Source organism: Mus musculus, chromosome 7 (genome assembly GCF_000001635.26).
Source record: "Mus musculus strain C57BL/6J chromosome 7, GRCm38.p6 C57BL/6J".
Classification (NCBI taxonomy): Eukaryota; Metazoa; Chordata; class Mammalia; order Rodentia; family Muridae; genus Mus; species Mus musculus.
The window spans coordinates 16,287,839-16,300,413 of record NC_000073.6 but is presented as its reverse complement, the minus strand read 5'-3'; positions in this window follow the sequence as shown (position 1 = coordinate 16,300,413).

The window sequence follows — 12,575 nt, the reverse complement described above, 5'->3', positions numbered from 1 at the left end:
GGGCCCATCTCTGTGAGTTTGAGGGCAGCCTGGTCTACATAGAGGAGTTCAGGCCTGCTAGAGCTACGCAGTGAGCTTCTGCCTTACAAAAACAATTTAAGAAAAAAAAATCATAAAATAAGCAGTTGTCAGCTCAGCATGGAAGAGCTGCACACGTGTCATCCCAGCCCTTGAGACGCTGAGGGTGGAGTATTGAGAGTTGGAGGCCAGCATGGGCTGCAGAACGAGCCCCTTTCTCAAATATAAAAATGAAAAATTTAAAAAGCAGAAAACTGCAGATCAGGAGTTGGGAAGGACTTAACTTTCCACCGCAGGGCCCTGGTCCGGATAGGGAGCGACATCCTGGGTCCCCACGCGGGGCCAGGATGCACTGGGCGGCGGGGCGTCCGGGCGTCCTCAGGGTCCAGGCTGCGCGTGTGAAGGTTACAGCTCCGCGCGGGGCGGGGGCCGCGCTGTTGCTGGGGTCTGCGCGGCCTGCCTGCGCCGGCGCCCTGCCTCCATCTCGGCCAGCCAGTGAGCGGTACTCGCCGCCGTTGCCAGGGGAAACTCGCCGCCCCGTTACCCAGCAACAAGCCTGGCCCAACCAGGCGCGAGGAGCCCCCAGGCCCCGCCCGCTGCTGCCCATCGCGTGCCCAATGCCAGGCGGGCAGAGCCGGCCCGGCTCCCGGAGACGGCGAGAGCGCTCATTGGTCGCCGCCAAAGTCCTCCCGGATCTGGGGGAGCCCTCGTTGTAGGGCGGGAGTGCGGGGGAGTCGGGCCCCGGGGAGCTTCAGGCTGTGCGGCCCGCGAGCTCTGTGGCCGGTTGGGGTAAGACTTCGGCTCTTCATGCTGCCCCACACATTTGCAGGGCAAGGCTGTGCAGTTAAGAAGGAATGGGATGGGGGGTGGGGTGGAGGTGGGGGATGTGCAAAGTGCACCCAAGCCACAGCTGGAAGGTCCCATGGAGTTGGTCTTAGGAAATTAGCCACCGAATATACCCCTTCCATAAAGAGACCCTTTCAGGGTGACCCCAGGAAGGCAGGGAGTGACTCTACCCGTGCCCTGAAAAGAATTCAGAGTACTGGCTGTGGAAAACAAGTCGCAAGACTTTACAGAAGAGAAATTCAGCTATGGCCTCACAAAAACAGTGGTACACCAGATATGCTGATGCTGCCCTGCCATCCCAGCACCCCAGAGACTGAGGCAGGAGGATTGCTAAGGGTTTGAGGCCTTCCTGTGCCACATAGCAAAACTTTCTCAAAAATAGAACGGCGGCGACACCCTCCCCCCAACACACACAATGGACTTCTGGAGTCATAAAAACAAGGACATCACCAGGCATGGTACCTCATGCCTTCATTTCAACCCTTGGGAGGCAAAAGCAGTGACAAGAGGATCTCTGTTAAGTTCCACGCCAGCACGGTCTGTGCAGAGAGAGGGAGGTAGAGGCAGGAGGGTCATGAGTTCAAGGTTATCTCTGGGTACATAGTAAGTTTTTAGGCCAGCCAGACTTGCATTTTGAGAACCCTTCTCAAAACCTAAAACAACACAAGGAGAAAAAAAAAAAAAAAAAAAAAAAAAGTCAAGGCCATGAGCCAGAAATGATGGTGCACACCAGTGTCCCAGTACTTGGACGGTGGAGGCAGGAGGACCAGAGATTCAAGACCAGCATGGGCTTTGTAGGAAGTTCAAGGATAACCTGAGCTACAAAATAAGTAAATAAGTATACAATCCCTTCTCCACAGGGACTACTAGCCCCAAGAGACAAGGTCTGGAGTCCCCTTCCAAAGGGAGCCAGACTGGGGATGAGGCTCAGTTCACAGAGGGCTTGCCAGGTGTTTGTTTGTTGGTTGGTTGATTGGTTTTTCGAGACAGGGTTTCTCTGTGTAGCCCTGGCTGTTCTGGAACTCACTCTGTAGACCAGGCTGGCCTCGAACTCAGAAATCCGCCTGCCTCTGCCTCCGGAGTGCTGGGATTAAAGGCGTGCGCCACCATGCCCGGCTTTGCCAGCTGTTTGTGAGTCTGAGCTCCACCCACAGCACTCTATAAAGCTGGGTAGAGTGGTCCATACCTGTCATACCAAAAATCGGGAGGTAGAGGCAGGACAGTCATGAGTTCAAGGTTACCTCTGGCTATACAGTATGTTTTTGAGGCCAGCTTGAATTATATGAGACCTTATTTAAAACGAAACAAACCAAACTGGGTCCGTATATTCGTGAAAGGTCAGGCAGGCAGGCATGTCTGAATGGTCTTTTGAAAATGAAGACCCACATCTCACCGCACAGGACATAGGAACTGGGGTTCTTGGGAAACAGACCCTCCGATGTCTTGGGGGAACTCCCAGCCTCATTCAGCATATTGGTGCTGATAGACATGTCCCCCTCCCACCCCCATAAGTCATTAGACTTCAGGTGTCTGGTTCATCCATGTGGTCACATGCCCATCCTTGAGGCACAGACCTGTACTCTTTTCTCTCCTGTAAGCACTTGTTCCCCGGGGTACAGCTTGGTGATCTCCCAGAACCAAGGGGAACCTGACATTGCATTTATTGTGTCCTCCTTAGCACTCAATCTATCCCAGGCCTCAGTCAGAGAGAACGGATCAAGCCCTTAGCATGAATGTGGGGAGCACCTGGGGGGTGCTTCATACTTTAGGACTGAGTAGATAAGGGGATTCATGCCTGTAACACCCAGGAGGGTGAGGCAGGAGGATTGCCAAGAGTTCCAGGTTGGACTGGGCTGCAGAGTGAGAGCCTGTTTTCATAAAAACACAAGCAAGCAGAGCCCAGTTATACATGTCTGTATTCATTCCCAGCTACTTGAAAAGCTGAGGCAGGAGAATAGAAAATTTATGGTTTATGTGTGTATGGACTTCAGAGTAACTTCAAGGCCAGCCTGGGTGATTTAGTGACAGTTCTGTCCTTAGGGGGTAACTGTCTAAAAGTTAAAAAAAAAAAAAAAATTAAAAAATAGTGTGGATGTTGCTCAGTGAAGGATTCCTAGCCTAAGTGTGGGTGAGGCTCTAGGCTGCATCCCCAGCACTGCAAACAAACAAACAAACCCAACACCAAACACAAAGCAGCAAGTGAGCATTAACAAAAAGACCTCAAGCCTAAAAGATCCAGAAGTCTGCTACCACCGATCCAGGGCTGGAAGCCCCCAGTCTCCGGGGACACTGATACGCACTCTTAAGTCACTTTAGAGAGGCCCAGATTCCTTAGTCCCCACCCCAGGGACATCGAAGGCGCCGAGCCTTCAGCTCCAGACCCCAGCTCTAGTCCTCGGCGGAGCTCAGGTGCGGCCCGCCCCTTCCCTGGTACCTGGGGGGGAGGGGGCGGAGACTAGGATTACTCAGCCTCCAGAATGAGGCGATGACATCATCCTGGGGGGGGTGACTAATGGCCGCACGAGGGGGAGGCGGGGAAGTTTACCCGGTAACAGCGGCAGCCGCTTGGCCCCGCCCCCAGGAAGTGCAGGAAGGGGGAGGAACTGCACCCAAATACACAAACACAAGTCCTCCCTGCATCCCTCCCCCCAGCATCCCACGTGCACTTAGCTTCCATGGACCAGAGCAGGAATGATATGTGTGTTTATATGAGTGACAATTTCCTCTAGGCGTGTGGCCAGAGTGTTAGGGAGTTGTTCTATGAAAGTGATCGTGTCAGGGGGCTAGTGTGTCAGTGTGATGGTCCCTGTCAGCACGCTAAGTATGGTGATATGTGCGTGTCAGGCTGTTGCAACAAATAGTTGAGTCCTTGGGCTATTATAAGAGTCCTTGGGATGCTTTTCTGTGAAAAGTGTGCAGATATAAGCAGTAGGCTGGCATGTGTCAATGCTATGGCTCCTGTGTGGGGTTATTTGTGTGACACTGGGATTGTGTCACAGCCATGGAGGTGTGTGTGGATGTGTTGTATTTCTGTACTGATGTCAGTGTGTCTCTCTGATGGTGTCTGCCACGCCAAGCACCAGTAGTACTGTGTGCATATCATAGTAATGGGTGTGTTTACATGCCCCACACTGCCACCAAGCATACACATTATCTATACAATGCCATGTGTCATTGTGAGTATGTCACTGTGGTTGTGTCTGAAGATTGGGTTGCCTGTCCCTGGGACTGTGCACACATCAGTGACATTATGCTGATTATAAATCTCCCTCGAGTGTGGTTGTGAAGTGTGTGTGTGGGCTTATGGTTGTGCCACTGTCACTTGTGACAAGGCCATTGTGTGTCAGTGTAGTGGTATGTGTGAACTGTGCATTGCTTTACTGACTTCAAAAAGATGTGTAGTGCTTCCCGGGGCTGTGTGTGTCTGTGTCTTGGGATTGTGTATGCCTCTAGGTGTGTGTGTGTGTGTGCGTGTGTGTGAGTGCCTGTGTGTGTGTGTGTGTGTGTATGTTAGTGGGTCTATGTATGTTTGTGTATATATTCATCTATGGTGTGCATGTATACATATACATGTGTATATGCGTGTGCATAGGTATATGTGTGTGCACATGTAAGTTTATATGCGTGTATATGTGTGAACATTTGTGCATATGTGTGAATATTTGTGTATATCTGTGCTGTGTGTACACGTGTGTGAATGTGTTTCTGTATGCGAATGCAGATAAGGGTGCATGCGTGTGTATGAATGTGCGTACATGTGGGTGTGGGACGGTCTCCGTGTGTGTGTTGCCGTGTAGAAGAACTCCGCGTGTCCGCGGGACAGTGGTGGCGCGCGCCACCGGGCCTGTGTCAGCGGCTTCCTGGGTGTGGGAAGGTGCGCGTGTCTCCAGGCCTCCTGCCCGAGAACAGCTGCGCCGCTCTCTGATTGGCTGCAGCCTCGCCAGTCAGAAGCTCCGGAATCCTGCGGTAATTTGGTAACTTGGTAACTGGCCCGCGCCGCCGCGGGGCTGGGGGGCTGGGCGGGCCCACGACGCGCCCCATCCCGCAGGGCTGGTCCCTACGGTCCCCACCGCGCCCATAGCCTGTCCTGCCTCAGCATCCTTGCCACTTGCTTGGTTCCTGTTGCCGGGGTCTCTTCCTTTTATTGTCTCTCGTGTCCCACCTCTCTTCCATCTGTTTTGACTTGAACCTGCTTTCTGTCTCTCCAACGTCCGCCTCAATTTCTGTCTTTGTCGCTCACAAAAGTCTTTCTCATTCATGTCTCTCCTTTCCTTCCTCCCCACCTCTCTTTCTCTCCATCCCACCGCTAGGCTCCGAATTCACTTTCTTTTTTATTTTGCAAGAAACACCCACTTTGTCCTCGACCCTCCCCTCAGGCCCAGGGTTCTGGCAGCAGGCCCCATACAAGGCAGACTTCAGGAAGGACTTCCCGCCCTGGTTCCAAACCAGAGCGTTATCGCTCGGGCCAGGCGGAGGCCGGGCCGCCCCGTGGCTTCCGGAGGCGCCCGGGCGGGATGAGCTCACTGCAAGTTGGCTAGGATTTCATCAGCTTCCTCTGCCTGAGTTGCCCCCGCGCTGGTCCTGCGCCGCCAATCCATCGTGCGCTTGCTGCCCCCTAACGGCCAAAGATGAAAGCGCAGGGTTCTCAGACCACGCAGAGGAACCTGAAGTTCTCACAGCAACTCCAGGACTTAGACCTGGTTCTGCAGTTCTGGAGCTCGAACCCAGGGCCACTGAGATGAACTACGGACCCTGAATTGACTGTGTATATGGTTGAGGGTTTCTGTGTATGTGTGTGTGCGCGCGCTTTTGCAAATGTATTCAGGACTTCACACATCCTAAGTTCTTATACATTTAATTATATCCCCAGCCCATTAAAAACTTAAAAAAAAAAAAATTGTGTGTAAGGGCTGGAGAGATTGCTCAGTGGTTAAGAGCTCTGGCTTATCTTTCAGAGTTGTTGTCCCAGGATCCACAAGGCGGGCTTCATTTTAAACTCCAGTCCTATGGTATCTGATGCCCCTTTCTGGCTGCTGTCGGCACTGCACACATGGTATATATTGTAGGGAAAAATATTGCACAGACAGAAAATAATAAATGCTCTTAAAAAAAAAAAAGGTGGTTCATGCCTTTGTCCCAGCACTAGGGAGGCAGAAGCAGGTGGATCTCTGAGTTCGAGGCCAGCCTGGTCTACAGAGTGAGTTCCAGGACAGCCAGGGTTACACAGAGAAACCCTGTCTCATCAAGAAAAACCTAAATAAATAAATAAATAAATAAATAAATAAATAAATAAATGTGTGTATCTATGTCTCTGTGCATATGACCAGGAGATGGGGTTACATTCCCTGGGGTTGGAGTTACAGGCCATAGTGAGCTGCTCGTTGTAGGTGGTGGGAGCCAAATTCTCAGGTCCCAACCCAGGAGCCATTCCTCCAGCCCATTCTCAGCTTATTTGTACTTTTTTGTTTACTGGCAGGGTCTTTTTTTGTTTTTGTTTTTGTTTTTTCGAGACAGCATTTCTCTGTATAGCCCTGGCAGTCCTGGCACTCACTCTGTAGACCAGGCTGGCCTCGAACTCAGAAATCCACCTGCCTCTGCCTCCCAAGTGCTGGGATTAAAGGCTTGCGCCACCTCGCCCGGCTTCAGGGTCTTCTTCTTAAGCTGCCTTTGAGCTCACTCAGTATCGCCTGCTTGCCGTGTGGGACTGAGCAACTGCTAGATCCTTGTACTTCCATTCACAGCTACTACTGACCATTGTTGGGAATTGGACTGCAGACTGTAAGTCATCAATAAACTCCTTTACTATGTAGAGACTATCCATAAGTTCTGTGACTCTAGAGAACCCTGACTAAACAGAAGTTGGTACCAGGAGTGGGGGTATTGCTGTGATAGGCCTGACCATGCTTTTATTTGAAAGAATGTGGATTTTGGGACTTTGGATTTGGAAAGCAGTGGAATGCTTTAAATGTGGCTTAATGGGTCATCCTAGTAGGAATATGGAGTAATTTGAACTGTGTTTAAACTGTGTTGGCCTAAGAGATTTCAAAAGAGAAGAATTTCAGTATGTGGCATAAAGAGTGTTTTTGTGGTATTTTGGTGAAGAATGTGGCTACTTTTTGCCCTTGTCTGAAAAGACTGCTTGAGGCTAAAGTGAAGAGACTTGGACTAATTGCATTAATTGCATTGACAAAGGAAGTTTCAAAAATGCCCAGCAGAGACTTTGTTCTCTGGTTAAGTCTTATGAAGAGAAATTTGAACAAGCATAACAAGCATAGAAAGGAAAAATATAAAATATATGGTTGGAGTATTAAAGGCATACCAAGAAGTGAAATGGAGCAAAATCCTGTGTTCTAGGAGAAATGTTGTTTTTTTTTTTTTTTTTTTTCTAAGACTTGCCTTGGTCATGGTGTCTGTTCACAGCAGTAAAGCCCTAACTAATACACTGACCTTGAAGTTTCAATCCTCTTGCCTCAGCTTCTCCAGTTTCTCGGACCCCAGTACTACCTTGCCCCGATCTGCTCTGTTTTTGTTTTTGTTTTTCAAGACAGGGTTTCTCTGTATAGCCCTGGCTGTTCTGGAACTCACTCTGTAGACCAGGCTGGCCTCGAACTCAGAAATCCACCTGCCTCTGCCTCCTGAGTGCTGGGATTAAAGGCGTGTGCCACCACTGCCCGGCTGACTTTTTTTTTTTTTTAAAGATTTATTTATTATTATATGTAAGTACACTGTAGCTGTCTTCAGACACACCAGAAGAGGGAGTCAGATCTTGTTATGGATGGTTGTGAGCCACCATGTGGTTGCAGGGATTTGAACTCTGGACCTTCGGAAGAGCAGTCGGGTGCTCTTACCCACTGAGCCATCTCACCAGCCCTGACTTTTTATATATAACTTTCAACCATGCCTTTAAATTTGGTATAAGTTCCAGGCTCCAGGAAGTCTGCTTGGATCTGCTGTAGGTCATTTTACTGTCAAATAAACGATCCAGAAATTTGTGTGTTTGGAAGCAATAATGATGGTGCATACCTATTGAGAACCTATAGTTTGCTTTACCTTTAATTTGTATCTATCCATTTATTTATTGAGACAGGGTCTCACTATGTAGCCCTGGCTGGCCTGGAACACTCTGGGTTAAAAAGACTGGCCTCAAACTCACAGAAGTCTGCCTGCCTCTGCTTCACCAGTGTTGGCATTATAGGTGTTTGCTACTACACCCTGCCTATGTGCTCTTTGCAGCAAACTTACAGATTGTTTACTGCAAAACATGTGTGGCTAATAAAAACATTGCATATTTCAGATACTTAAATGAGAAAAAGGTGAATATTCTTGACATAAAGAAATGATAAGGGGGCTGGTGAGATGGCTCAGTGAGTAAGAGCACCCGACTGCTCTTCCAAAGGTCCAGAGTTCAAATCCCAGCAACCACATGGTGGCTCACAACCATCCGTAACGAGATCTGACGCCCTCTTCTGGTGTGTCTGAAAACAGCTACAGTGTACTTACTTACATATAATAAATAAATAAAATCTTTAAAAAAAAAAAAAAAAAAGAAATGATAAAAGCCGGGCATGGTGGCACACGCCTTTAATCCCAGCACTCAGGAGGCAGAGGCAGGCGGATTTCTGAGTTAGAGGCCAACCTGGTCTACAAAGTGAGTTCCAGGACAGCCAGGGCTATACAAAGGGCTGAGATGGCTCAGTGGGTAAGAGCACCCGACTGCTTTTCCATGGTGGCTCACAACCACCTGTAATGAAACCTGACTCCCTCTTTTGGAGTGTCTGAAGACAGCTACAGTGTACATTACATGTAATAAATAAATAAATAAATAAATAAATCTTGGGGGGAAAAAGGGGGGGCTGCAGAGATGGCTCAGTGGTTAAAAGCACTGACTGCTCTTCCGAAGGTCCTGAGTTCAAATCCCAGCAACCACATGGTGGCTCACAACCATCTGTAATGAGATCTGACGCCCTCTTCAGGTGCATCTGAAGACAGCTACAGTGTACTTAGATATAATAATAAATAAATCTTTTTTTTTTTTTTTAAAGAAAGAAATGATAAATGTAGCCAGGTGACTGTGGCACATGCCTTTAGTCCCAGCACTCCAGAGGCGGAGGCATGTGAATCTTCAAGCTCAAGGCCAGCCTGTCTACAGAGTGTGTTCCAGGACAGCCAGGGGCTACATCGAGAAACCCTGTATCAAAAACCAAAACCAAACCAAAACAGAACAAAACAAAAGAGAAACAAGTGTTTCAGGTGAGGGAGACTATGTCAGTTCCTGGGATCTGATCATTGCACATTTTTTATATGTATCAAAATATTACACAGTTATGTGTCAACTAAAATAAAAAATGAAACAAGCTGGGTCGTGGTGTTGCATGCCTTTAATTCCCAGCACTTGGAAGGCAGAGGCAGGCAGATTTCTGAGTTCGAGGCCAGCCTGGTCTATAGAGTGAGTTCCAGGACACCCAAGGCTACACAGAGAAATCCTGTCTCGAACCCCCCCCCCCCAAAAAAAAACCCAAACCAAACCAAAACAAATCTGTAGGCTGGGCATGATGGCTCTTACCTGCTATCCTGGCACTCAGCAGGCAGAGGCAGATGGATTTCTATGCTTTGAGAACACCCTGGTCTACAATACAGAGTTCCAGACCAGCCAGGGCTACACTGTAAGACTCTATCTTAGAAAATAAACATTCTTCCCCCCACCACCCCCCCGCAAAAAAAAACCAAACAAACAAAAAAAAACCCCTCAAAACAAAACAGGTAGGCAAGGTGGCTCTGGCTAGGTGGGTACAGGAGCCTCCTGCCAAGTCTTTTCTTTTCTTTTTTTTTTTTTTAAAGATTTATTTATTATTTTTATGTAAGTACACTGTAGCTGACTTCAGACACACCAGAAGAGGGCGGCAGATCTCATTCTGGGTGGTTGTGAGCCACTATGTGGTTGCTGGGATTTGAACTCAGGATCTTGGGAAGAGCAGTCAGTGCTCTTAACCACTGAGCCATCTCTCCAGTCCCCTCTCTACAGTCTTTATGGGTTTCTCCCTGGATCCCACATGGTAGGAGAGAACAAACTTCTGTAGGTTGTCCTCTGGTCACCACGTGCGCCACAGCGTGTGTGCTCCCCCCCCCCCCCCATTAAAGAAATGAAAAAATGGGCATGGGCAGAGTAGTTTACATCTGTAATCCCAGCACTCGGGAGACAGAGACAGGAGAATCATCTGGAATTTGAAGACAGCTTAGACACATAGGAAGAGCCTATCTCAAAAAACTAAAGTGTGCAGATTGGTTCAGTGGATAAGAGTGCTATACTGGGCTGGAGAGATTGCTCAGTGGTTAAGAGCACTGACTGCTGTTCCAAAGGTCCTGAGTTCAATTCCAGCATCCACATGGTAGCTCACAGCCATCGGTAAAGGGGTCTTCTGGTATGTCTGAAGACAGCTACAGTGTACTTATATACATAAAATAAACAAATCTTTTATTTATTTATTTATTTTTTAATTAGGTATTTTCCTCATTTACATTTCCAATACTATCCAAAAAGTCCCCAATACACTCCCCCCCACTCCCCTACCCACCCACTCCCCCTTTTTGGCCCTGGCGTTCCCCTGTACTGGGGCATATAAAGTTTGCAAGTCCAATGGGCCTCTCTTTCCAGTGATGGCCGACTAGGCCATCTTTTGATACATATGCAGCTAGAGTCAAGAGCTCTGGGGTACTGGTTAGTTCATAATGTTTTTCCACCTATAGGGTTGCAGTTCCCTTTAGCTCCTTGGGTACTTTCTCTAGCTCCTCCATTGGGGGCCCTGTGTTCCATCCAATAGCTGACTGTGAGCATCCACTTCTGTGTTTGCTAGGCCCCGGAAATAAATAAATCTTAAAAGAAAAAAGAGTGCTTAATACCTTTGTAATGCCTGGCAGTGGTGGCACACGCCTTTATCCCAGCACTCGGGAGGCAGAGGCAGGCGGATTTCTGAGTTCGAGGCCAGTGTTGTCTACAGAATGAGTTCCAGGACAGCCAGGGCTACTCAGAGAAACCCTGTCTCGAAAAACCAAAAGAAAAAAGGAAAAGAAATACTTTTGTTTGTTTGTTTGTTTGTTTTTTTGAGACAGGGTTTCTCTGGCTGTCCTGGAACTCATTCTGTAGATCAGGCTGGCCTCGAACTCAGAAATCCTCTGCCTCCCAAGTGCTGGGATTAAAGGCATGTGCCACCATGCCCAGCAAGAAATACTTTTGTAGGGGAACCAAGTTCAGTTTCCAGCACCCACATGATGACTCTCAAGTGGTACACAGAAATACATGCAGGTGAACCCCCCCAACACACACACATACACATAAACATTTTGTGAGATAGGGTCTTTCTGTGTAGCTCTGGCTGTCCTGAAACTCACTATGTAGAACAGGCTGGCCTTGAACTCCCATTTAGCCTCCTTAGTGTTGGGATTTAAGGTGCTCACCACCACTGCCCAGGGCCAGCTTATGTTTCTGTTTAAAAGAAAAACAAAAGAACAACAAAATTAGACTGCAGATGTAGCTAAGTGACAGAACCTGGTCACGAGCCTGCTTTGTGTACAACACACACACACACACACACACACACACACACACACACACACACACACACAGGCAAACAGGCAGGCAGGCACACAGACAGGCATGCAGGCATGTAGGCAGGCAAGCAGGTACACAGACAGACAGGCACACAGGCACACAGGCACACAGGCACACAGGCACACAGACAGGCATGTAGGCAGGCAAGCAGGTACACAGACAGACAGGCAGACAGGCAGAGTTGCCCCTGTTGAATTTCAGTGAAGTATTGTTGGCAATTCCTGCTAACAGAAATAACTCTAACACCCATGAGACAGGTTGGACATATTGTGGCCATTTGTCAGATGGGATATCTTACAGCAGCTTAAGGTGGTCAGTTTGGTGGGCAGAGCTGCTCAGACCTGTAATCCTACCCTAGCACTGAAGAGGCTGAAGCAGGAGAGTCAGGAGTTTGGGGCCAACTGAGATATTGTCTTAGTCAACATTTTATTGCTGAGATGCAACACGTGACCAGAAAGCAAGTTGGGAGTAAAGGGTTTATTTGGTTGGTTTTCATATCAAAATCCATCATTGGAGAAAGTCAGGATAGGAACTTAATCAGAGTAGGAACCCAGTGTGTTTGCTCTCCAGACAAACACCAAAAAGCTACAACCTGGGGGCAGCAGTTAATGCAGAGGTCATGAAGGAGTGGTACTTACTGGTTTGCTTCCCAACAGCTGTCTCAGCCTGCTTTCCTATAGAACCCAGGACCATCAGTTCAGAGATCAGGCACCACTCACAATGGGCTAGGCCCTCCCCCATCAATCACTAATTATGAAAATGCCCTACAGCTGGATCAATCCCCAGCAACCACATGGTGACTTACATGGCAGCATTTTCACAACTGAGGCTCCTACCTCTCTGATGACTCTAACTTGTGTTAAGGACAACAAACCAAGCCAGTACAGATATTTTTTTTTTAAAAAAGTAATAATTAAAGTGCCAGCACATTGCTCAACAGGTAGAAGAGGTTGTGCACCTGACAGTCCAGGGGTCAAACTGAGGTCATAATTGGCCCAGTGTCTTTACTCTCTCAGCCATGTCACCCTGCTTTTTCTCTCCCTCCCTCCCTCCCTCCCTCCCTCTCTCTCTCTCTCTCTCTCTCTCTCTCTCTCTCTATCTATCT